The following is a 24,871-nucleotide window of genomic DNA, read 5'->3' on the forward strand; positions in this document are numbered from 1 at the left end:
CTTTTTCCCAGGGTAGAGGGGTCAATTACTATGGGGCATAGGTTTAAGGTGCGATGGGCAAGGTTGGAGGAGATGTACTAGGTAAGTTTTTTACACAGAGGGTAGCGGGTGCCTGAACTCGCTGCCAGAGGAGGAGGTTGGAAACAGGGACGATAGTGACATTTAAGGGGCATCTTGACAAATACATGAATAGGATGGGAATAGAGGGATACGGACCCCGGAAGTGTAGAAAATTTTAGTTTCGATGGGCAGCATGGTCGGCACAGGCTTGCAGTGTCGAAGGGCCTGTTCCTGTGCTGTACTTTTCTTTGTTCTTTGAAGGGAGGGTGATATGTTTCCAAGTCAGGATCATGAGTGACTTGGAGGGGAACTTCCAGGTAGGGGTGTTTCCATGGATTTGCAGCCCTTGTCCTTTTAGATGGCAGTGGCCGTGGGTTTGAAAGGTGCTGCCTAAGGAGCGTTGGTGAGTTCCTGCAGCAGGGCTCGTCTAGCTCAGTGGGCTAGACAGCTGGTTTGTGATGCAGAACAAGGCCAACAGCGCGGGTTCAATTCCCGTACCAGCTTACCCAAACAGGTGCCGGAATGTGGCGACTAGGGGCTTTTCACAGTAAATTCATACTTGTGACAATAAAAAGTTATTATTTTGTAGATGGTACACACGGCTGCTACAGTGCGTCGGGGTGGAGGGAGTGAATGTTTGTGGAAGCGGTGCCAATCAAGTCGGCTGCTTTGTCCCGGATGGTGTCTAGCTTCTAGAGTGTTGTTGGAGCTGCACTCATCTAGGCACGATGGCGAGCATTCCATCACATTCCTGACTGGTGTCTTGTAGATGGTGGACAGGCTTTGGGGAGTCAGCAGGTGAGCTACTCGCCTCAGGATTCCTAGCCCGTGACCTGCCCCTGTAGCCACAGTATTTATATGGCTAGTCCAGTTCAGTGTCTGATCAATGGTCACCCCCAGGATACTGATAGTGGGGATTCAGTGATGGTAATGCCATTGAATGTCAAGGGGCTATGGTTTGATTCTATCTTATTAAAGATGGTCAATGCCTGGCACTTGTCTAGTGCGAATGTGACTTGCCACTTGTCAGCCCAAGCCTGGATATTGTCCAGGTCTTGTTGTATTTGCACGTGGACTGCTTCAGTGTGTGAGGAGTGATGAATGGTGCTGAACATTGTACAGTTACCAATATGCAATCATCATCGAACATCCCCACACCTGATCTTATGTTGGAAGGTTATTGATGAAGCAGCTGAAGATGTTGGGCCTAGGACACTACCCGGAGGAACGCTTGCAGTGATGTCCTGGAACTGAGATGACTGACCTCCAACCACGACAACCATCTTCCTTTGTGCCAACCAGTGGTGAGTTTCCCCCGATTCCATTGACTCCAGTTTTGCAAGGGCTCCTTGAGTGAGCCACACTCACTCAATTGCTGCATTGATGTCAAAGGCAGTCACCCTCACCTCACCTCTGGAGTTCAGTTCTTTTGTCCATGTCTGAACCAAGGTTGTAATGAGGTCAGCAGCTGAGTGACTCTGGCAGAACCCAAACTGAGCGTCAGTGAGCAGGTTATTGCTTAAGTAAATGCTGCTTGATAGCAACGTTGATGACCTATTCCATCACTTGTATGATGATTGAGAGTAGACTGATAGGATGGTAGTTGGCCTGGTTGTATATGTCCTGCTTTTTGTGTCGGACATACCTGGCAATTTTCCACATTGCTGGGTCGATGCCAGTGTTGTAGCTGTACTGGAACCGCTAGGCTAGGGGCTTGGCAAGTTCTGGAGCACAGGTCTTCAGTACTGTTGCCGGATTATTGTCATGGCCCATAGCCTTTGCCGTATCCAGTGCCTTCAACGGTTTCTTGATATCATGCGGAGTGAACCTTATTGGCTGAAGACTGACATCTGTGATGTTGGGAACCTCCGGAGGAAGCCAAGACGGATCATCCACTCGGCCCTTATGGTTGAAGATTATTGCAAATGCTTCAGCATTGTCTTTTGCATAGATGTACTGGGCTCTTCCATCATTGAGCATGAGAATATTTGTGGAGCCTCCTCTTCCAGTGAATTGTTTAATTGTCCACCACCAGTCACACTGGAAGTGGCAGGACTGCAGAGCTTAGATCTGATCCGTTGGCTGTGAGGTCACTTAGCCCTGACTATCACTTGCCTGAGTTGTTTGGAATGCAAGTAGTCCTGAGCTCTAGCTTCACCAGGTTGACACCTCATTTTTCAGTATGCTTGGTGCTGCTTCTGACATGCCCTCCTACACTGTCCATTGAGTCTGCTCTGCCATTTAACTAGATTATGGCTGCCCTACCTCAACGCAACCTGCCCGCACAAGTTCCCATATATATCCCATGAGGTCACTGGTATCTAGAAATCTATGGACCTCTACTTTAAACATACTCAGCGATGAGTTACCTCCACAGCCCTCTAATTTTCTCATTAACCTCTCATTCTTCTAAACTCTTAGGAGAGTTCAGGCTGGGTCTCTTCAATCTTTCCTGATAGGGCAATCCCACAATCCCAGGGGTTAGTCTGGTGAACATTTGTTGCACTGACGTTATGGCCAGTATATCCTTCCTCAGGTAAGGAGACCAAAACTGCACACAATTCTCCAGGTGTAGTGTCACCAAGGCTTCATACAACTGTACTCAAATACCCTTGCAATAAAGGGTAACATACCATTTGCCTTCCTAAATTGCTTGTTGCATCTGTATGTTAGCTTTCCCTTGGACATCAACACTTCTCAGTCTCTCCCCATTTAAGAAATACTCTACATTTCTGTTTTTCCTGTCAAGTGGATAACTTCCCATTTTATTCCACCTGCTATGTTCTTGCCCACTTCATAATGTTACAAACCAAGAACATCCTCGAAGAGTACGAAAGTGGAATTAAGGTTGCATAGCTCTTTTTTTTGCCGCCACAGGAACAATGGGCCAGAATGGCCTCCTGTATCATAGGTTTCCATGATTCTGAGGGTGCGATTCTCCAGAAGGTTTCCTAAGTATGGTAGCAAGCGGGAACTGCCGCAAGCTTCCCGGTGCTTGGCCCAGCAAAGCCGGGAACATTATTCAATGCTAATTGGCCCACTTAATGAGGATCCACAGGCTTCGCGCCACAAATGAGGGCTCACCAGCCGATTCGCTGTCACTGCGCTCGCCAGCCCCCCCCCCCCCCCCCCAACAAGGTCGAGCAGCACTTAAACAGCACTTGCACAGCCTACCCCACTCCGCTCGCAGCCATGGCGTCGAGACTACCGGCCCCACGATTCGGGGATGCAGACCTGGGGAGGCTCCTCGGTGCAGTGGAAGCCAGGAGGGGTGTCCTGTTCCCCCAGGGTCCCGGAGGGTCAGCCATAGGGCAGCCAGTGCCACCTGGGATGAGGTAGCGATGGCCCTAAGCTCAGGGTGCGTGACCAGGATGACCGGCCTCCAATGTCGCAAGAAGGTCAACGACCTACACCGGGCAGCATGGGTGAGTTGACAACAACGCCGCCCCCACAAGTCCCATGGGACCTTTCTGTCCCCACGCAACCATCCAACACCCAAAAACCCTCCATCCTCCAGGCAGCCCCCAAGCCTCCCTTCGCCTCCCTTTCCCTTCAACCCCCTTCCCCAACCCTCCCTTCAATACCCCCTCCCACCACTGTGGACCACGTGTGCGGCTAGCGATGCCCTCTCTGCGTTGCCGCATGAGAAGCTCAGCCACAATCGCCGTGAGAGGTTCAGACTGCCGGAAGGGTGCCAGACATATGAATCCTCAGGACCTTCGAGGAGCGTGCCCTGGAGGTGACTGGGGTGGCCAAGGACAGGGCGGTCACCAATGCAGAGGTTGCCACATGCCACAGAGGTGAGGATCCACCGGGTCCCACCCAATGGACCTGTCACATGTGAGTTGTTATTGTCATACAGACTGACTCATCCCTGCCACTGACCATCTGTCCATTCTCCCACAGGTCTTCCAACCGTCGGCGCCGACCCATCTGGGGTGGGCCCCTCCCCTGCCTCCCACGGGACCACCTCGGAAGAGAACTCCGAGGATGCCACGATCGATGCATCACAACTGTTATCCCCACCCTCCACCAGTGCAGATAGACACACCTCGATGGAAAATGTTAGTGACGGGCTTCTGGGGCACAATCTGGTGAACACCACACAGATGCTGGTGTACATGAGGTGGAGGCAGGATAGCCCAGGCAAGATAGTAGTCGAGGTCGCTGGATGCCAGGACACAGCGGGTCCCAGCCTGATGTTGAGCCTATGGAACAGGTATGCTCGGACCTGATGGAGATGTTAGGGGGCGGCCGGGACATTCAGAGGGACACTCCAGCAGGTCCATAGACGGGTCCCCGAGGCTACGGGTGCAAGAGATGTCGCTGGCAATGCCTGGCACTGAGGCCAACAATGCTAGGGTGGCGACACTCCATTCCCCCATTGTTCCCCCCTTCCCCACACCGGGAAGGCCCAGCCCATGCACTCATGGCTGCAGCGGGCCCCCCTTACTGGACCCCAGACCCTGCACCCCAGGCACCCGCACATAACTCCACCTGGGGGCAGCACGGTGGCACAGTGGGTTAGCCCTGCTGCCTCACGGTGCCGAGGTCCCAGGTTCGATCCCGGCTCTGGGTCACTGTCCGTGTGGAGTTTGCACATTCTTCCCCTGTTTGCGTGGGTTTCACCCTCACAACCCAAAGATGTGCAAGGTAGGTGGATTGAACACGCTAAATTGCCCCTTAATTGGAAAAAAATTGAATTGGGTACACTAAATTAAAAAAATAAATAAAATAACTTCACCTGGACCGGGCGCTGATCCCCTCCCCATAGCGTTCACAAACCCTCCGGCTGTGGTCATGTCCCCAGAGCTGTGTCCCACCCCCTGGGTGAACCCCCCACCCACAGGAATCCTCTTGGGTTGTGTGAAGTGCTCACTTAACCATGGTTGCGAAATCCCAGTCCATGTCTCTCGACAAACGCTTCAGCCTCCTCGGGAGTCTCAAAGTAATAATCTCTATTTTCGTAAGTCACATGGAGAGCTGACTGTAGGTGATTTAACCTGAGGATCACCACATCTCAGGCGAGGGGCAAGGTTGAGAATGAATAACTCAGGAAGAGATCCTGGGTCACGATTGTTACCCTGATGCCCAGTAAACCTCTCACCTCCCACGAGACCTCCTCATCCCCAACTACCCCCCTAAGCCTTCATATACCCTCTCCAACCCCCAGCTACTGCCCCTCCCCCTGACTATTCTCCATCCTCCATGACGGCACTGACTGACCACACCCCCCCCCAACTAACTAACCCCCCACTAACCACTTGACCCCTTCATTGACCATCTGACCTCTCCCCCACTGACCACCAACCCCCACTGACCGCCTGACTCCCCCCACAACTGACCACCTGACCCCCCACCCCATCTTATCTCCCCGCACCACCCATCTACCCCTAACATACACATTTACCTTACACTTACCTTGCAACCTTACGTTCTCCATGGTTTCTCAATGGGGCTGGACCTTTAACCTACCTGCTTTACGTCTGCAAGTGCTGTAAAATAGAAGTGTTGCTTCCTCCCCCTGCACTCTGCTGCCCTTGACACAAGGCTTTGGGAGCCCAATGCACCTTTCTCACCTGGTCTGAGCTGGAAGGTCGGGCGTGAAAGGCTACAGCCGCATTTCAGTGTGAGTAACTAGAGCAGACCTGGGAATCCGACTGTGATTGCCTCTCCACAGAGATTTTGCCCAAATTCATCAACGAACTAAAGTGACTGGCAACGCAATTGAATGTCGCGCTCCTTATTTTCCTTCAAATGTGCTTCTTGATTATATAAGAATGGTAACCTTGTGCAGTCTGAACAATAGAATCAATAGAATTGGGCTTTTCATAGTAACTTCATTGAAGCCTACTTGTGATAATAAGCGATTATTATTATTAGAATCCCGACAGTGATGAAGGAGGCCATTTAGCCCACCGTGTCTGCACCAACCTTCTGCAAGAACACCCCACCTAGCCCCCATCCCCATCCCTGATCACCTAATCTTTTTGGACAATAAGGGGCAATTTATCATGGCCAATCCACCTAACCTGCACATTTCTGGACTTTGGGAGGAAACCGGAGCACCCGGAGGAAACCCACGCAGACACTGGGAGAACGTGCAGATTCCGCACAGACAGTGACCCAAGGCTGGAATTGAGCCCGGGTCCCTGGTGGTGTGAAGCAGCAGTGCTAACTACTGTGCCACCGTGTCGCCATCTGAAATATATCTGAAAATTATCTCCAAAAATAAGCATTTTAATAAGCGCTCCCAGTCATCTATGAATAACCTGGCTTAAAATAATGTACAAAATTTAAAGGGAAATATTTCGTAGTTTCATTTCTGTACAATAGGTTTCTTATAAATTAAATAACCTTTGATAGGAAGAACCTTAAAAATACTGTCTACTAGTTCTTGTTTGTCTACGATAATGAATGCAATTGGAAGAGTTCTTCTGGAGAAGCTCACAGTTTTGACCCGGAGGCCTGGCCAGTTATGTAGGCAGGGTCCTGATTTGGGCAATTTGAATCCTGAACCGGCATAAAAGATAGCTGGAAGCTGAAATCCCACGCACAAGTGGTTTTGAGTGTAACTCACCGACATTTTAAATTCCCTAATCTTTCGCCCTGGTCCATCGGATTCTACAGTCTTGGTGCAAAACGAGCGAAAACATCCCCACTCCATTCTCATTGTTGGAAGCGGTTGGATGACATTTCACGGCAATAAATTGCAAATTTTCGGAGTGAGTTTAAGTAAACTATGAATGAAGCTTCAACTGTCCCGTCCTGATGAAAATATTGGATTGCATTATCAAATACAATTGCATGTCTCACTTTATATTATTCTCCTTCACATCTGTTGCTTTAGTCCAGTGCCTTTGAATGTAACGTAACATAACTTTTTCCACTCACTTTTGTTTCGGCAAGACACCAGCTCTCCAGCTATTGTTGTGGTCCTTAATACTATTGGTGCTGAGGAATGAGCTGAATGGGTTCATCAGTCTGTACGGACAATATGATAACAAGACATCTGACTGTCATTATCATTGGGTATTGTTTTTGACACAGTGGGTGGAACTTTGGGGTTAAAGGTCCTGCGAAGAGAAACAAAGCAAGTTGGCAAATTGGTCAATTAGTGAACCACCCCTATCCCTATCATTGTGTTCCTTAGTTTCACTCTTTGTATGTATTTGTCATCCTACCTATAACTCTTTTCATGTGTGTACACTCTTTTCTGAAGGTATGTCACTCTATAAGTGCATTTGTGTGTGACTCTTTGTGTTGTGCATTTAACTCCATGTGTGTCCTGTGTTTGTACAACTTTCCTTCTCAAACTGTCCCTTTCTTTATTCATCTGTTTCTGAACTTGATTGCAACTCAATCGATCATTTACTAGTTAGGCCTTAATTTGTGCAGAAATTACTGAATGGTTATCAACCTGAAATGTTAACATCATTTTCCTCTCCACGGCCCTCAACACCAGTGCAGCCTGAAAATAGGCCCAGACGCACAAGATCCATGCTCCCCAATGCACGCCTGCTAAGGTCATCTCAGGCAACAGGGCGTGGAAGGCAGCAGGCCGCCTCAACCTCAGTTGTGCATCTTGGGGAAACACCTAGACGTAGCGGGAGGGTGATGAAGAGTAAGAATGATAGGCACCTACTGGGCACGCGTGAATCTAGGCACCAGTAGAGATGAGTCACTATTGTAATAGAGCACATAAAATTTTTAAATCACTTTGTTAATCCATAGGCATCCTCTGCGATGTCAGGGTGCCATGCTCCGCAAACGCCCATGCAAACATGGCGCTTCATCCCTGTGCAGTGAGAGAATGACAGCGATATATCTCTCCCACCTTCCACACTGATGACACAGTAAAGCTGCTGCTGGCGCGGGCCGCCTTGCCTCACCCCCTACCCCCAACCCCGATCCATGGAATTCTCAAACCCCACCCCTCCACGGTGTTGTACCATTATTTACGAAGGGTTGCAGGGATAATCCGGGTAATTATAGGCCAGTGAGCTTGACGTCAGTAATAATGAAATTGTTGGAAAAGATGCTCAGAGATAGGGGGGAGGGTTCTGCGGGAATCGTCGGGGCGGGCAGCTCCGGCGGGAAGGAGTGGCGTGAACCACTCTGGCGTCGGGCCGCCCTGAAGGTGCGGAATCCTCCGCACCTTCAGGGGCTAGGCCGGTGCCAGAGTGGTTTGAGCTGCACCGGCCAGCGCGGAAGGGGCTTGGCGCCACTCCAACCGGCGCCGAAGGGCCTCCGCCGGCTGCCGTGAGTTTGCGCATGCACGGGAGCGCCAGCTTGTGCTGGCGTCATCCCAGCGCATGCGCAGGGGGGGTTCATCTCCGCGCCAGCCATCGCGGACTGTTACACCAGCCGGCGCGGAGGAATAGTGTGCCCCCACGGCACAGGCCCGCCCGCGGATCGGTGGGCTCCGATCGCGGGCCAGGCCACCATGGGGGCACCTCCCGGGGCCAGATTCCCCCGCACCGCCCCCCTCCCTCGAGGCCGCCCGCGGCGCCAGGTCCCGCCGGTAAATACCTGTCGTAACATACGCCGGAGGGACTGGCCGAAACCGGGCAGCCACTCGGCCCATCGCGGGTCGGAGAATCGCCAGGGGGGGGGGGCGCTGCCAACGGCCCCCGACTGTCGCAGCGTGATTCCCGCCCCCGCCAAATCCCCGGCGCCGGAGAATTCAGCAGCTGGCGGGGTCGGGATTCACGCCGCCCCCGGCGATTCTCCGACCCGGCGGGGGGGGCCGGAGAATCCCGCCCAGGATCTATGCACATTTGGAAGTGAATGGTCTTATCAGCGACAGGCAGTATGGTTTTGTATGAGGGAGATCATGTCTCACTAATTTAATTGAATTTTTTGAGGAGGTGACAAAAATGATTGATGAGGGAAGGGCCGTGGATGTTGTTTACATGGACTTTAGTAAAGCATTTGATAAGGTTCCTCATGGCAGGCTGGTGCAAAAGATTAGATCACATGGGGTCAGGAGTGAACTGGCTGGATGGATTCAGAACTGGCTTGGCCATAGAAGACAGAGGGTAGCAGTGGGAGGGTGTTTTTCCGAATGGAGGTCTGTAACTAGTGGTGTTCCGCAGAGATCAGTATTGGGACCTCTGCTCTTTGTAAAATATTTAATGACTTGGAAGAAACCGTAGCTGGTTTGATGAGCAAGTTTGCGGATGATACTAAGATTGCAGGAGTTGTGGATAATGATGAAGATTGTCAGAGAATACGACAGGATATAGATAGGCTGCAAAATTGGGCAGAGAAATGGCAGATGGAATTTAATCCGGACAAATGCGAGGTGATGCATTTTGGTAGATCCAATTCAGGTGGGAGCTGTAAAATAAATGGCAGAACCATCAGGAGCAGAGAGACACAGATCTGGGCGTGCAGGTCCACAGATCCTTAAAATGGTAGCACAGGTGGAAATGGTGGTAAGGAAAGCATATGGCATGCTTGCCTTCATAGGATGGGGTATCGAGTATAAAAGCTCAAAAATTATGTTACAATTATATAATTCACCTGAGGAAGGAGCAGCGCTCCGAAAGCTAGTGACATCGAAACAAACCTGTTGGACTTTAACCTGGTGTTGTAAGACTTCGTACAATTATATAGAACGTTGGTTAGGCCACATTTGGAATACTGTATCCAATTCTGGTCACCACACTACCAGAAGGACATGGAGGCTTTGGAGAGAGTACAGAAAAGGTTTACCAGGATGTTGCCTGGTATGGAGGGTATTAGCTCTGAGGAGAGATTGAATAAACTGAGATTATTCTTCCTAGTGAGATGGAGGCTGAGGGGCGACCTGATGGAAGTTTATAAATGTATTAGGGGTATAGATAGGGTGAACAGTTGGAGGCTTTTTCCCAGGGCAGAAATGACAATTACAAGGGGGCACAAGTTCAAGGTAAGGGGGGAAAGGTTCAGTGGAGATGTGTGGGGGAAATTTTTTACACAGAGCGTGGTGGTGGCCTGGAATGCACTGCCAACTGAGCTGGTTGAGGTTGATACGTTAGCAACCTTTAAGACTTTTCTGGATAGGCACATGAACAGACGGGGTATAGAACGATACAGTCAGTTGGTCTAGATAGGACACTTGATCGGTGCAGGCTTGGAGGGCCGAAGGGCCTGATCCTGTGCTGTGTTGTTCTTTGCTCTTTTATGGCAACAATCAGGCCTCACATGTCTGTCAGCATTCTCTAGCTATGGGGATGCCAAGGGCTGAAAACGGGACTGAGCCTGTTCACCTCGTCAGTAGGTGGATAGACGTACAGGGACCTCTGACCTCAGAGGAGGTGGTAGCAGCTGAGATGTGCCATTCAGCATCTCTGCACCCCTAGATCACCCCATTCTGTGTCAGGTCGTGTTCAGCTCTCTGTGAGGCAGGAGTCAGACACCTCGCAGTGAGCAAGAGCAGCATCGCTCTGTCCTCACTGCATCATCATTCTCCTGCAGCACCGGCCAATCACTTTAGCATCCTGCCCATGAATGTAGCCACCATCACGATGACGTCCCGCAGACACCACAGCAGTGAGAGGATGTCAGATCCCATGGTGGGAGAGGTCTTCACAGTCTAGTCCTGGTCTTCCCCAAACTGAGAGGTGATGTGGGCCCTGGCCATTGTCTGAGGTCCTTCCTCCACCTCCTCTGTGGGTTTCCCCTCAACGTCCTCCTCATCCATCTCCTCCTGGTCCAGCTGCTTGCCCCGCTGCAGTGCCAGGTTGTGAAGAATGCAGCAGACCACTGTGAGGAGTGACACCCTCTGGGGGCTCCCCCCGACTGGTCCAGGCACCTGAACCACATCTTGAGCAGGCCAATTGCCTGGTCAACCAGTGCACACATTGATGCATGAGCCTCGTTGTAGTGCATCTCAGCGGGTGCTTGTGGTCTCCGCACTGGCGTCACCAGCCACCTCCTGAGTAGGTACCTATTGTCCCGGAGGAGCCATTCCCCCAGCTGCTGCTCTCCCTCAGAAATGGCTGGGATCTGCATGCATCCCAAGATGTATCTATCATGGACGCTCCCCGGGAAATAGGCATATACCTTCATAATGCACATCTCGTGGTTACAGACAATCAGGACATTGAGGGAGTGATAGCCCTTGTGGTTCATAAATGGTGCCCACGTTGCCATGGGGAGCACAGTGCCTGGGTGCAGTCAACGACACCCTGCATCTTGGACATGCCTGTCGTGTTAAGCCCATTGAGATAACACGGGCTGCAACTGGATGCAGCTATAACTCAAGGAGACTCCAGACCTTGAGTTTAGTTCAACTTGATTTATTGAACCTGTCACACAGTTAGCACAGTTCTATGTGAGTTTGACACTCTGCTAACCTAGCTGTGACTTCTCTATCTAGACTGAACCAGACTAGCTCTTCTCCACGTGCTGTATGCGATATGTACACTGGACTTACTCTGTAGATGTCCCTAGTGGAAAGAGGCAGAGTGTGAGTGCCTCGTGCCTTTTATAGTGGGAAACCACCTCCCAAGTGTTCTGCCTTCTGATTGGTTATGTCCTGTTCCCTGTGCTCATTAGCTGCCTGTCTGTATCTCACTAAGTGCCTGTCAGCATATCATGACAATGCCTGCTCTGCGGACATAGCTCATGGTCCTGGCATCCTGGCTCGCTTGGTCCCAAGCAAAGTTGATGTGCATGTGGGTGTTGAAAATAACACAACTGTGACCTCCCTTATGCACTTGTGCATGACACATTAATACATGCTGCATAGGTCACCTGTGCAGCCCTGAAACAAGATACTGCTATAGAGATTCATAGCGTCAGTGACTTTTGGGGTAAGAGGCAATGGGTGACCTCCCAGTCCATATGGTGGCAACTCTTGAATCCCCTGGTACAGATGCAGTATTCTCCTGTACTGGACCTCTGACATATTGAGGTTGGAGGTTCTATGACAGTATACATATGGCCGGTGGTATCTCGTTTGAGGCTCTGCCATTTATGGCCTTGTTCGCAGAAGATCAACCCCCCCCCTCCTCTGCAGGGCGCTGGTTCGGGCTGTGTGCAATGGCACGACGATGTCACTGATGTTGCTAAATCGCAATCAAAGGAATTGCCAGGGCAACTGGCTCCATGGTCCTCCCGAATCAGAAACTGAAAAGAAGAGAACATCAAAGTGAGCGATGGGAAGTCTTGACAATGCCATGATCCACGGCCATCTCAGGATCTGGGACACCCACCCATGTTGAACCCCCTATGTGAACGCCTTTCCAATGAGCCTCACTCCCTTCCCGTCACACAATAGTCACTTTCCCACAGTTGTCCCTCTCAACTCCACCTGAATGAAGAGCTTTGACCCTTGAGAACCTCAGCAGGCTGCATGGCTCCCGCAAGGGCGAGGAGTGAGGGCAGTTGAGTGCATTCAATGGATCTGCATTCTAACCTCACAGGGGAATGCGACCACCCTTTATCTGAATGGGGTGACTGATGAACGCCTTCACCATAATGCCTTGCAATGGGGGCCAAATCTGTGTTACCTCGCTGTTATGGAGATGTGAGTATTAGCCTTGAAGTGCTTGGGGGTGAGGCTTCCAACTATTTTGATTTTGATTTGAGGGCTAGGCATCTAAAGGGTTAACACTTGGGTAAATACATGAAGGGTCAGGGAGGTGATTAGGCAACTGGCTGCCTCTTTTGGCAGATGAAGCACACCTGATGCATGTGAAATCTGCAATTTACAGTCAACTTCATCCTTAGAGCACATCCTCATTCCTCCAGTTGTCACTGGCTGTGGATTAATCGAGCCTTCCAACTGGAACAGCCGGCCACCCATACACTAATCCCTGACAGCCCGGCCTCCATAATCAGCGGTCTTGAACTTCACGCCCTCAGGCTTCAAATTGCAGCCTGAGTGTGGGTGTTCATTCTGACTGCACCCGCCCTCCCCCTTATGTGAGGGTCTTCAGTCCTCATGAAGCTGGGAACCAGTCCTTGTCAGAGACCCCCACTCTGTCCATGCAGTCTGGCATCTCACGGGATACCACCAGGGACTTCACAGTTGCCTCTTGCGCTGATCCTGTGATATACCTGCTCCCACCCACCTTCTAGCTGCCAGTCTACAAGGGAAATCCCTCAGTGGTGGTATAGTCACAATCCCAGCAGGGGAGACATGGGAAGCGATGCCTGCAAATCAGTCATGAGACCCTTTTAAATCAAGAAGCTCACAGCCTTGAAGGGTTGCTAAGGCCTGTCAGCGGCCCCACCCCTCAAAAGCCAAGACTGAGTCCCCGCACCCCGGGCTCCGTGAAGTTGAACTTATCCGGATCCCTTGCGTCCTCTCTGGTGTCACCTTTGCAATTGGCACCCTAGAGGAAGATGGTGACCTGAGCGCTCACTCCAATATCCCCTTTGGAGGGGAGGTCGCCAGGTTCTAGTTTTTATACAGCTGTTATAAATCATGCCAGTGCCCAATGGATATTCAGTCAGGGGGATGTCCCAATGGGAGGGCTCGTTAACGATATATTTATGTATTTAAATGAGAATCCCAATGTTCGGTTACGGGAATCTCATTACATCATTGACAAGCAGCCTGGAAAATTGGGGAATGCGATCTTGCTGACGAGAATCAAGTTTCCCGACTCTCGCCGTATTTTGCACCTGCATTGCGTTCCTCATTGGCGGCCTGACTTCCGGTCTTAAATTCCCCTTTTATCTGATCCATCACAAATCGCTCAAATTCTGCTTCCCCTCCCCCGAGATGATCATGAACATGCAGCATTGAAATGCCTGTGAATTTCTCTCGGTGATACCAGTGGAATATTGCTGGATCTGCTTTTAGCTGAATATAACTTACTTTCAGCAAGACAGAGCTAGCAGAGAAATACCATACCCTTGACCCATCATTCAATCCATAAACACATGTTTCATTTCCACAGCTTCCCTTCTACATCACATACTTCTTCAGCTGGTTTCAAAAACACTTCTATTTGAAAGTTTTTCCCTGTAAAAATTGACCTTTTATATCGACTGACCTCTGCACCCATAAAGGGCACAGGAAGTTTCCAAGATCACTTATGCTGTCATAGGGATTGCCTCAAACATTTTGATCACCATGTTGCAGATTTTCCATGGAACTGCCACGTGTTTTGCCGTGGCAGAGGCAGCCCGCCACTGGATGGCGGCGGGATCTTTTACACCCCGCTGGCGTGAACGACTGGACAATTCTGGTCCAGTAGACACTGAATTCCTTTCAACTATACAACCCTTTTTGCTTTCCCCTCTTATCAATTTATCCTCCGATTTGTTTGCAGCCATCAAAATTACCCAATCCTAAGGGCTTCTACTCCCAGTAATGTCCCTTGCTTGTTCTGTAATCCCTGCTCTATCACATAGCCTGGTCAAACTTTGCCTCTACTTGCCCTCCTATCTCTTTCTGGACCACTACTACATGACCTCTCCCTCCCATGGCCAGATGTTCTGTTGCCAGTACCTGATCATTTCCCAGTGCCAGAGTCACTTCCAGATCCACGCTGGGAACTTGCATTGTGTTTTCTTGCTTTTCACCATTTCACCTCATTCTTCCAGTGCATTGATCTGACCTCTTGTCCAACATTTTGAACATTTAAGCAATGTTTGAATTTGCCAGTGGTTTTCCCTGCTCTCCCGATAATGGTTGCATCCTTCCATTCAGAGAACCCTTCTGGTATGTACATCACTCTGGTGCCGGCTTTAGGGTACAATAGCCCTCTCCTGTGCATCGTTATCACTTTGTCTATTGTCTATCTATCGCATTCTGTTCTTCACAACTGTTAAACATATGAGCATGTGAGAGACAGAGTGCCTCATCATCTTCTATTCATTATTCATATTCTGAAAGTCTATAATTAATCCTGATTAACCTCGGTGAATGGACACTTGTGGTTTGATTACCATGTTGGCGTATCACTCTCTTCGAATCACCCCCTATTACTTTACCTGGACCTTTACACTCAATATGACCCGCACTTTTATAATACACTGGATCCCCATGATTAAAGTTTACCTCTGGTGATCTAATGCAATGCTTTAATGCTCGTTGAAATTTCTCTGAGACTTCTGCCTCGATGAATGTCCTTCTCTTTGCATGTACAATATTCAAGTGCACAGAAAAGGTGAAACGAGTTGTGGACCCCAAGGGCCAGGGGATTTTAACACAACACTGAAGGTATTTTGAGATTCCTCCTATAGACCAACTGATATAGACAATAGCATCTAACCATTTGATGCAAATTCTTGGCATGGACCATCAATGCTAAGGCTGATGTTAGCTTGCAATTTGGTCGGTCAACTAAGATCTTATAGTGCATCTCATCAATCACCACATGATTTCCTTCACAAAGCCCATTACTGAAGGAACTTTCAGCTGCAGTGTTCATAATTACAATGTTTATATTTTGGCACAGATCTCTTAACTCAATAACTCCGATCCTCATTGTCAGTCAGAAATTTAGCCTCCCCTCAGAACAGGCCCTAGTGGTGTTGCTGGTAGCCTGGGCGGCCAAACGGCGTAAGCGGCAGCACCAGCAGCATCTACAGAGGCAGCCCATGTGCCGGACCCCGCCCCACACCCTTCGGACCCAGCCGCCCATCAGGCCAGGGTGAGATCCCGAGGCGGAGGCCCACAACGGCCCAGGGTGTACAAGCGTCACTGCTTGTTCGATGGCGGCAGTGTTGCACAGTGGTCAGCACTATTGCTTCACAGTGTTAGGGACCTGGGTTTGATTCCCGGTCACTGTCTGTCCCCGTGTCTGCGTGGGTTTCCTTTGGATGCTCCAGGTTCCTCCCACAAGTCCCGGAATACGTGCTTGTTAGGTGAATTGGACATTCTGAATTCTCCTCTGTGTACCCGAACAGGCGCCGGAGTGTGGCGACTAGGGGATTTTCACAGTAACTGCATTGCAGTATTAATGTAAGCCTACTTGTGACACCAATAAAGATAATTATTATGACAGACAGCGTTTGCCGCAGGAGGCTCCACAAGTGCTCACAGACTTGGCACCACGTGGAGGAGAAGGACACTCTCTCTCGGTGGCCGTCAAGGTCGCTAGAGCCCTGAACATTTGAGCCTCAGGATTCTTCCAGGGCTCGAGCAGGGACCTGTGTGGCATCTTTCGGGCCACAGCCCACAGGTGCGTCCGACAGATCATGGATGCCCTGTTTGCTCAGGCAGAAAGTTATGTCAAATGGCATGGATCAAGCCCAACAAGATGTCCGGGCAGCAGGATTCTCCTTTATTGCCGGGATGCCCCAGGTCCAGGGGCACACATGTCGCCTTGCGCACACCAGGCCAGCTGGGAGTGCCCTACATTAACAGGAAGGTGTTCCATTCCCTGAATATTCAGCTTGTGTACGACCGCCACATGCAGATCATGCACATGTGTGCGCGCTTCCCAGGGGGTGTGCATGACAGCTACATCCTAGGGCATTCAGATATCCCCGGCCTCTTCAAGGTCCAGCCCAGGATAGCTGGTTGGTTCTTGGTGGATAAAAGGTACCCGCTGAGGACCTGGTGAATGACGCCAGTACGGAGGCCGGAGACCGATGCTGAGACCCAATACAACAAGGCCTATGTGGCACCCGGCTGTCATTGAGCGGTGTATCGGACTGCTCAAAATGCAGTTCCAATACCTCGACTGCTCCGGTGGTGCCCTTTAGTACACCCACTGGAGGGTCACCCACTTGGTGGTGGTCTGCAGTATCCTCCATTTTAAAAAAAATATATATTTATTAAAGTTTTTTAACACAATTTTTCTCCCTTACAAACAATAACCGCCCCCCCCCCCCGTAACAAAAAAACGAGAAATCGCGCAGAGCAAGATATATACATGGCAAAATTATATATTTACACAGCTTTGTACACTGGCCCTCTCCCGTACGTGCCAGTTTCCCCAACCCTTCATGTTATCTCTTACTCATCCACCCTCCCAGGCAGTCCCCCCTTCCCCCCCCCCCCCCCCCAAGGCAGTCCCCCCTTTCCCCCCCCCCCACCAAGGTTGCTGCTGCTGCTGACCGACCTTCCTCTAACGCTCCGCGAGATAGTCTAGGGACGGTTGGCACCACCTGTAGAACCCCTGCGCAGACCCTCTCAAGGCGAACTTAATCCTCTCCAACTTTATGAACCCAGACATATCATTTATCCAGGCCTCCAGGCTGGGGGGCTTCGCCTCCTTCCACATTAGCAAGATCCTTCGCCGGGCTACTAGGGATGCAAAGGCCAGAATGCCGGCCTCTTTCGCCTCCTGCACTCCCGGCTCGTCCACTACTCCAAATATTGCTAGCCCCCAGCTTGGCTTGACCCGGACTTTCACCACCTGAGATATTGCTCCCGCCACTCCTCTCCAGAACCCCTCCAGTGCCGGGCATGACCAAAACATATGGACATGGTTCGCCGGGCTCCCTGAGCACCTTCCACATCTGTCCTCTACCCCAAAGAACCTACTCAACCTCGCCCCCGTCAAGTGCGCTCTGTGAACCACCTTAAATTGTATCAGGCTGAGCCTGGCACACGAGGAGGAGGAATTAGCCCTACCCAGGGCATCAGCCCACAGCCCTTCCTCGATCTCCTCCCCCAGCTCCTCCTCCCATTTACCCTTCAACTCTTCTACTAGCGCTTCCCTCTCTTCTTTCATCTCTTGGTGTATTTCCGACACCTTGCCCTCCCCGACCCATACCCCCGAGATCACCCTATCTTGAACTTCTTGTGCTGGGAGCAACAGGAATTCCCTCACCTGTCACCTCACAAAAGCCCTCACCTGCATATATCTAAAGGCATTTCCCGGGGGTAACTCGAACTTTCCCTCCAGTGCCCCTAGGCTCGCAAACGTCCCGTCGATGAACAGGTCCCCCATTCTTCCAATCCCCGCCCGATGCCAGCTCTGGAACCCCCCGTCCATCTTCCCCGGGACAAACCGGTGGTTACCCCTGATCGGGGACCACACCGATGCTCCCATTGCACCCCGGTGCCGTCTCCACTGGCCCCAGATCCTTAGCGTTGCCGCCACCACCGGACTCGTGATATACTTTGTCGGTGCAGTATCCTCCATAACCTGCCAAGCAGCAAATCAACGTGCTGGAGATGGGGAATGGGAAACATGTGGTCACCTCCAAGGAGGAGGATGAGGAGGTGCCGGACCAGCAGGGTTGGAGGTCGAACCCGGGGAGGAATCAAAGGAAATGAAATGAAATGAAATGAAAATCGCTTATTGTCACAAGTAGGCTTCAAATGAAGTTACTGTGAAAAGCCCCTAGTCGCCACATTCCGGCACCTGTTCGGGGAGGCTGTTACGGGAACCAGTCAGGACCAGTCAGAGGCTGCAGGACAGGCAGCAGCAGCAATGGCTCGGCAAGCCCGGAAGGCCAGGGAGGCTCACATACCCTCCCGCTTCATGTAGGATGTGGCCTGGTCCGTCATTGCTACCTTCCCCTCCCCATCCCTCTATTTCCCACCCTCCCAGTGTTTGTGTTCCATCAATCCTGGATGCTGGGACTGTGCCAGCACTGTCAGCGGGTCACTGTCGAGGGCAGGGGGGTGATGATAACCCGCAGAGAGCTGAGCGCCAGTGCTCCTCAATCTGTGCCATAGTCTGACCCCTTCCTGTCTGCTGAGTGCTTGCTCACACCATCACCTGCATTGGCGATGGGGATGGGTGGGCGGGGCATGCCTAGAGAGATGGGCTAAGGGTTCGGAGGTCAGCCTGCATTGCGGAAGAAAGCGACAGACGCGTCATACTGTTGTAATGAAGGGTTTTTAACATTTCACAAGTGTCCAACAATGCCCCACTCTCCCGATGGTGCCGCCCCACTCAACCCACCACCCCCTCACCCCCGACCTACTGTAGAAGCCAACTGTTTTCTAACACACCTAATAGGTAAAAGATAGCTAAATATTAAGCCCCTGACTTACTAAATACCCATTTTAAATTCACTCATAACCTCAGGTCATCTCAAAACATACAACTTACAAAACAGCATGACACAGCACAAATTCTACAACATAAAAACACATAATTCAACAGAAACACAGAAGAACCTGATAGATTAAAACAAACACTTTGACAAGACAGTGTCCAAGGACAGGTCAGGCTCCATGGCAACAGCATAGCAACGACATGGTAATATCAAGGCACCATTGTTCTCAATGTTGATAACAGCTAAGTCAGCAAGAAATCAGTTCAAGCCGGTCGCGATAACAGCATAGAATCGCATTCCATAACACATACAAGAATTCATTTATGAAACATTTCAAGTTAATGTTGCACATTAAAGACTGACAGTTAACGGTCAAATCAAACTCATTTGATTTTAACCCAAACCAATTAGGATTACATAGGGGTGTAGATAGATGGCTAAAGACTGATATGATTTAGTATAACCAAGATAGTTCATAAGGCCATCTTTATCCGGATCATTCTATACTTTAATCTAAACTATTCTCTATCTCTATACTTTCACCTTTCCACTCTAACTCTTGAAGTAAATGCAAGCTGTTTGCCGTAAGCAAGACCCCATTTCTGTATTATTTTAAAAGTTAAATTGTGTACAGGTTGCTTCTCTTTAAGTCCTTTTTGCTAGCCGGACTTATTAGAGAATAAGATTTAAGTAACTCTCAATTGTAATCAAAGAGAGGCAATAAACGATTCTTATTTGCACCCGAGAAGTTTTAACTCAAATTTCTACTGAGTTTTAGTGTTCTCATGTGCCACTAGATCCGCATGGTAGATCTCTACACCGACCCCCCTCCCTCCCCAGTGATCTCAGTGATCCACAACAAGCTCGGCCTTCCTTGCTCTAGGTGTGACCCCAGGATGTACATCAGAGGTGGGACAGTCAGCTGCCGACCACATCCCGTGGCCTGCGATGCCCCTGGTGGGCATCCTCTGAGGGCTTTGGGGCAGGAGGGTCCAGGCGCATTTGCCGGAGGCACATACCCAGCCATGCCACCTTGTTCCGAGTGCTGACTGCAAGACGCGGTGTCATCAGAGAGGTGAACTCGGGGGAGTTGGTGGCGACCATCTCCACACCATGGGATGGGTCCCGGTTGGCACCCAGCATCCCCTCCTCCCAGTCAGTGCCCGTAAGGTTCACCTTGGAAGGGGCAGCTGGTTTGAGCCCTGGCTGCCCCTGCATCATCTGGCTCTGCCAGCCCTGGCGGCTCCTCAATGTCTGCACCATGGTGTCGATGCCCTCGCCGATGCTTCTTGGTGATTGGGCCATGCTCTGCAGCGTCTTGGCAACGCCCACTGACGACTGGGACAAGCTCCACAGTGCCTTGCCCATTCCCACCTGAGACCGGGACATGTCCCTCAGCAAGGTCGATCTGGTACTGGGTCACAACCCCAGTGAGTTGGACATTCTGCTGAGGCCCTCAGCCACGGCCGTCACCAATTAACGTTGTGTTGAGTTGCCGGCCTCGCTGGGTCAAGTTTGGAAATATTAGGAGAGAAGGAAAAGTAAATTAGGATATCAAGCTTGTATAAGCTGCAGGTTGCAGGAAGAAGTGACGCCTGGAGGGGGTTGGCATTTCCACAGTTCTCAGCTCCTGGTAACGATTGAGCTGGTCTTTGCTCACAGCGCCACTGAGAACCTACCTGTGATCTTACAATTATGAGCTTTTCAATTACAATTTGGTAACTTTGCATGTTGCAATTAGACAGACATTTCCATTATACATGTTTAGAGAAACCGAAAGAACCAAAACAATGTTGTGTCATAAACTGTGTAACAAAAAGCAGATTATGATATGAAGTGTTATGGTAATATGCATGTTATATTGTAGTTATTTTTTGAGCACATTTGTCAGCTAAATTACAGATTACCATTAAATGGCACAGGTGATGAAAGATAGTCATTATGAATTATGTATGAAAATATCTTACATCTACAGAAACATATATAATAACAGCACTGAATAAGTTTGACTTAAGTTGGTCTCACCAATGCATGACAAAATTCATCAAATCTACGTTTACAACAATTCATTTGGAAAATCATTTAACAAATAAATGCTTTTACTGACAGGCAAAAGAGATGACCTTCAGTGAATTTGACATGTGTTCAGTAACTATTGATTCTATTGCCATAAAGCTTCCATTTAAATTCCATTTGCTTAAGTGAGTGAAAAAGTGATGCCTATCATTTTAGACATTAGGTGTACAAAAATAACCTGTGGAATATAATTCAATAATCACTCAATTAATGGCAGTTTGCAAATTGTTCACAGTTTTAAAATGTATAAAATTAATCATGCCGTAAATAACTTTGAACACAGGAACATATGTCGCCTTTTTTTCTGTAATAAGAAAAAACATGTGAGATAAAAAGTGAGTTCTTTGTTCCCAGATATCAACAGGTGTCTACATGACTGCTGCAGAGAAAGAGAGAGGAAGTGGCACAGCTTCTATCTTAAATGTAGAATAAAACACAATTTGAACTGTTCCCAGGCACAATAAGATCAAGTGGGCCAAATGACATCCTAAATTGCAAGAGTAAAGCTTGATAGGTTTACCTCTGTCATCCAAACCTGGTTCCGAGGCTGAGGGAGGTTCGGGGGCAGTAGCAGTAGCTGGTGGGGCCCACGATGTCCAGGAGGGTGCCGTGTGGTCGGGGGCATACGACTGTACGTTATGGGAGGCTACTGTTAGTGAGTTCGCGAGCTGTCTGGTCGCCGCGAGGTCGAGCGTACCCCCTTCTAATAGACGCTGGCGGATGTACGCCGATCCCTTGCCCGTAACAAAAGCGTCCCTGATTAAAAGTTCCATATGTTTGACTACCGAAACTGCCTGGCAATCACAGTTCCTCGCCAGGATGTGCTGGGCCCGCCAGAAATCGTCTAATGACTCACCGGGGAGTTGCTGTCTCGTGGACAGGAGGTGCCTGGCGTAGACTTTGTTGATCGGCTGAATATAATGTCCTTTCAGAAGCTCCATTGCTTCAGTGTAAGTGGACGCATCCCGGATAAGGGGAAAAATATCAGAGCTCACCCGTGAGTACAGGACCTGGAGCTTCTGTGCATCCGAGGATTGTTCAGTCGGCAGGGATTTACCCCCGTACCTATAGTACAGGAGCCTTACCGTATTACCTCTAATAATCATCGTTACTACTATTATACAATCAGTGGTGACTACCACACAGCCAGTGGAGGCCTCCTCTGAAAAATGAAAATCGCTTATTGTCACAAGTAGGCTTCAAATGAAGTTACTGTGAAAAGCCCCTAGTCGCCACATTCCGGCGCCTGTTCAGGGAGGCTGTTACGGGAATTGAACCGTGCTGCTGGCCTGCCTTGGTCTGCTTTCAAAGCCAGTGATTTAGCCCTGTGCTAAACAGCCCCTGTGCTAAACAGCCTCTGGGTTTGTCTGCACAAGAGCCGCCTGATCCGATCTGCTTTCCCCCCACTGCACTCATTTTATTTCACTCTTCATTCAAATAACTGCCTTTTAAAATGATTCAACTCCACGTTGGAGGAATGAGCTAAATTCAGATGGAAATTTATATGACGGAAAATGATTGGAGTGAGACTCATGGCAACATGTTACAGGTGGGAACAGGTTGGGGATGGGTGGGGTGGGGGTGCCCATCCCCAGAAGCAACAGAAACAAGATCAACACGACGCTGACTTGCTGAACAGCAGCCCGGCTGCCATAACCCACTGCCAGCGGGACGTCCGCCTGCCATCTGGGGAGGAAGCCCTGCTCCTCAGGACCTGCAGTCCCAGTAGCGCTAAGAGCACATCAGCGGGCGGTGCTGGCCCAGGGATTAGGCCCATGGACCCCGCAGCAAGATAAATCTGGGGTCTTGCACAGAGACGTTGTGCCAGTTTAGGAAGGTGGGTGGGGGCTGTTGGTAGGGCTGGGGGCATTTTATTTTCTACATAGCAGGTGGGTAGGAAGAAAGGGGGTACTATCTTAGGGGGGATATGAAGCACAAAGAGCACCTCCTGATGATAGTTTCCTTCCCGCCCTGTTAAATAGATTTTAAAAGGATGGCTTGCACACGACCATCTGACTGCCATGTTATAGTGTGGGCAGCACATTAACAAGATAAATGGACCTTTGATTACTTGTTTAAATATTGTGAGCGAGCTGGCAATTTTGTTGCATGCTCAACATTTGTATTATGGGGGTGAGCTTGGGGCTGGGCAGTGTCATGATATTCAAACACACATCACAACACACACATCATGATAGACAGACCAACAGACCAATTAGCACACATAACACAACAGCCAATCACAGACAAGAGCAGACACAGTATAAGACAAGAAACACAACACCTGCTGGCCAGTCCATCTGGAGACAGGACAAGGTCAGGACCTCATTAACAAGACACTCACACAGTCACCATGTGCTGAGTACCAAGTCAGATGTGTAAATAACTAGTTGGAATAAAACTGCGTTGTACCAATCGCAACCGTGTTGGTTCGTCTGTACCTCAGAGCACCCAACACCACAGGCAGGAAGGTGATAGGGTTGGCACTATGCCCAGCGGAGGAGTGTAAAATCCTGTGGTCCAGTTGCTCTGTTGGCTGAGAATAAGAAGGCAATTTTTCAGCCATGTTGTGCCTGGCGTAAATCCCACTATGTCGGGAAAATGTGGCGTGAGGCCAAAAACGAGATTTGCACCGGGCGCAAAACAGTTTGGATCTTCTTGGGCCCGTCTCGCTCATGCAAACTGGAAGCTGATTTCGATGAATTTCAGTCTCATTAATGAGATTGAAGTCAGAGCTTCCGGCCTCATGCAATTTTCCCATCCACCAACGGGATGCGATGACAGACAGGTGCTAATTTCTACTGGTCCTTAAAAACATGGACCAAGCGCAATGGACTCTGATGGGAGGAAGTAGGTGAGTTCCTCTCTCCATTTACCTCCAGGTAAGGGCACAGTCACCACTGGCCAGATGCCGTGGGGGATCTTTAAGGGAACTGGGGATTTAGGGGCTTGGGTTGGGCTGAGGTTGCCAGGTTGGGGGTCTCCCCCGGGGTGGGGGTCACAGTAGGTTTGTGAAGCCTTGAAGCCTGCGTTCTTCAACACCCCATAACAGTGCACAGCACTGTTATATTCCTTGCCTTTTCCTCCAAGATAGCCAGACATGTAGTGTTGACAACGAATATAAAAATAAGAAGTTTAAATCAAAACATATTTATTTTACACTACTAAACTTGATTAGGTTCGCACACTTTACTAAGTAATAGATAATAAACTAATGATACTGAATCTGTAGTACAGTAATCAATATTCTCTCTAACTATTAAACTACACTATAACTTGACCTCGTGCTATACCTCTACAATGAAATCTCACTCTGCTCTCATCAGCTTCTCATCATCTTCTCCCAGAATTCCTTGAGATGCTGTCTTACATACAATAACATTGTAACGCCATCTAGTGTTGAGTTACACATAGTTTCTGATGTTAATCCTTTACTACACTCATACAATACATATCATTGCAAGCACAACTACTGCTTGATGTTTCAATGGGCTCTGTGGTCTAACTGTTGTAGAATGGCTGCTTTTACCCCTTTGCACTTGCTTGTTTACATGCAATTACACACACACTATTGTCTTTTACTAGCCTCTGCAGTTTCACTATTGCAGTATGCCTGTTTTTATCCCTTTATGCTTGCTTGTTTACATTGAATTTCACACTACATTAACTCTCAAGAGCTTCCTCAATTGTACACCTGGGGTCTGGTTGAACTCTATTTTTCCAGTGGGTTTTTCTTCACTCTCCATTGCCTCTGTGGCTTGCATGAAAGCTTCCTTGAAAGCAGACCTGGGGTCCGCCGGGCGGGGGCCCCCGGGTCATTGCA

The sequence above is a fragment of the Scyliorhinus torazame genome, chromosome 1 (genome assembly GCF_047496885.1).
Source record: "Scyliorhinus torazame isolate Kashiwa2021f chromosome 1, sScyTor2.1, whole genome shotgun sequence".
NCBI classification, from domain to species: domain Eukaryota; kingdom Metazoa; phylum Chordata; class Chondrichthyes; order Carcharhiniformes; family Scyliorhinidae; genus Scyliorhinus; species Scyliorhinus torazame.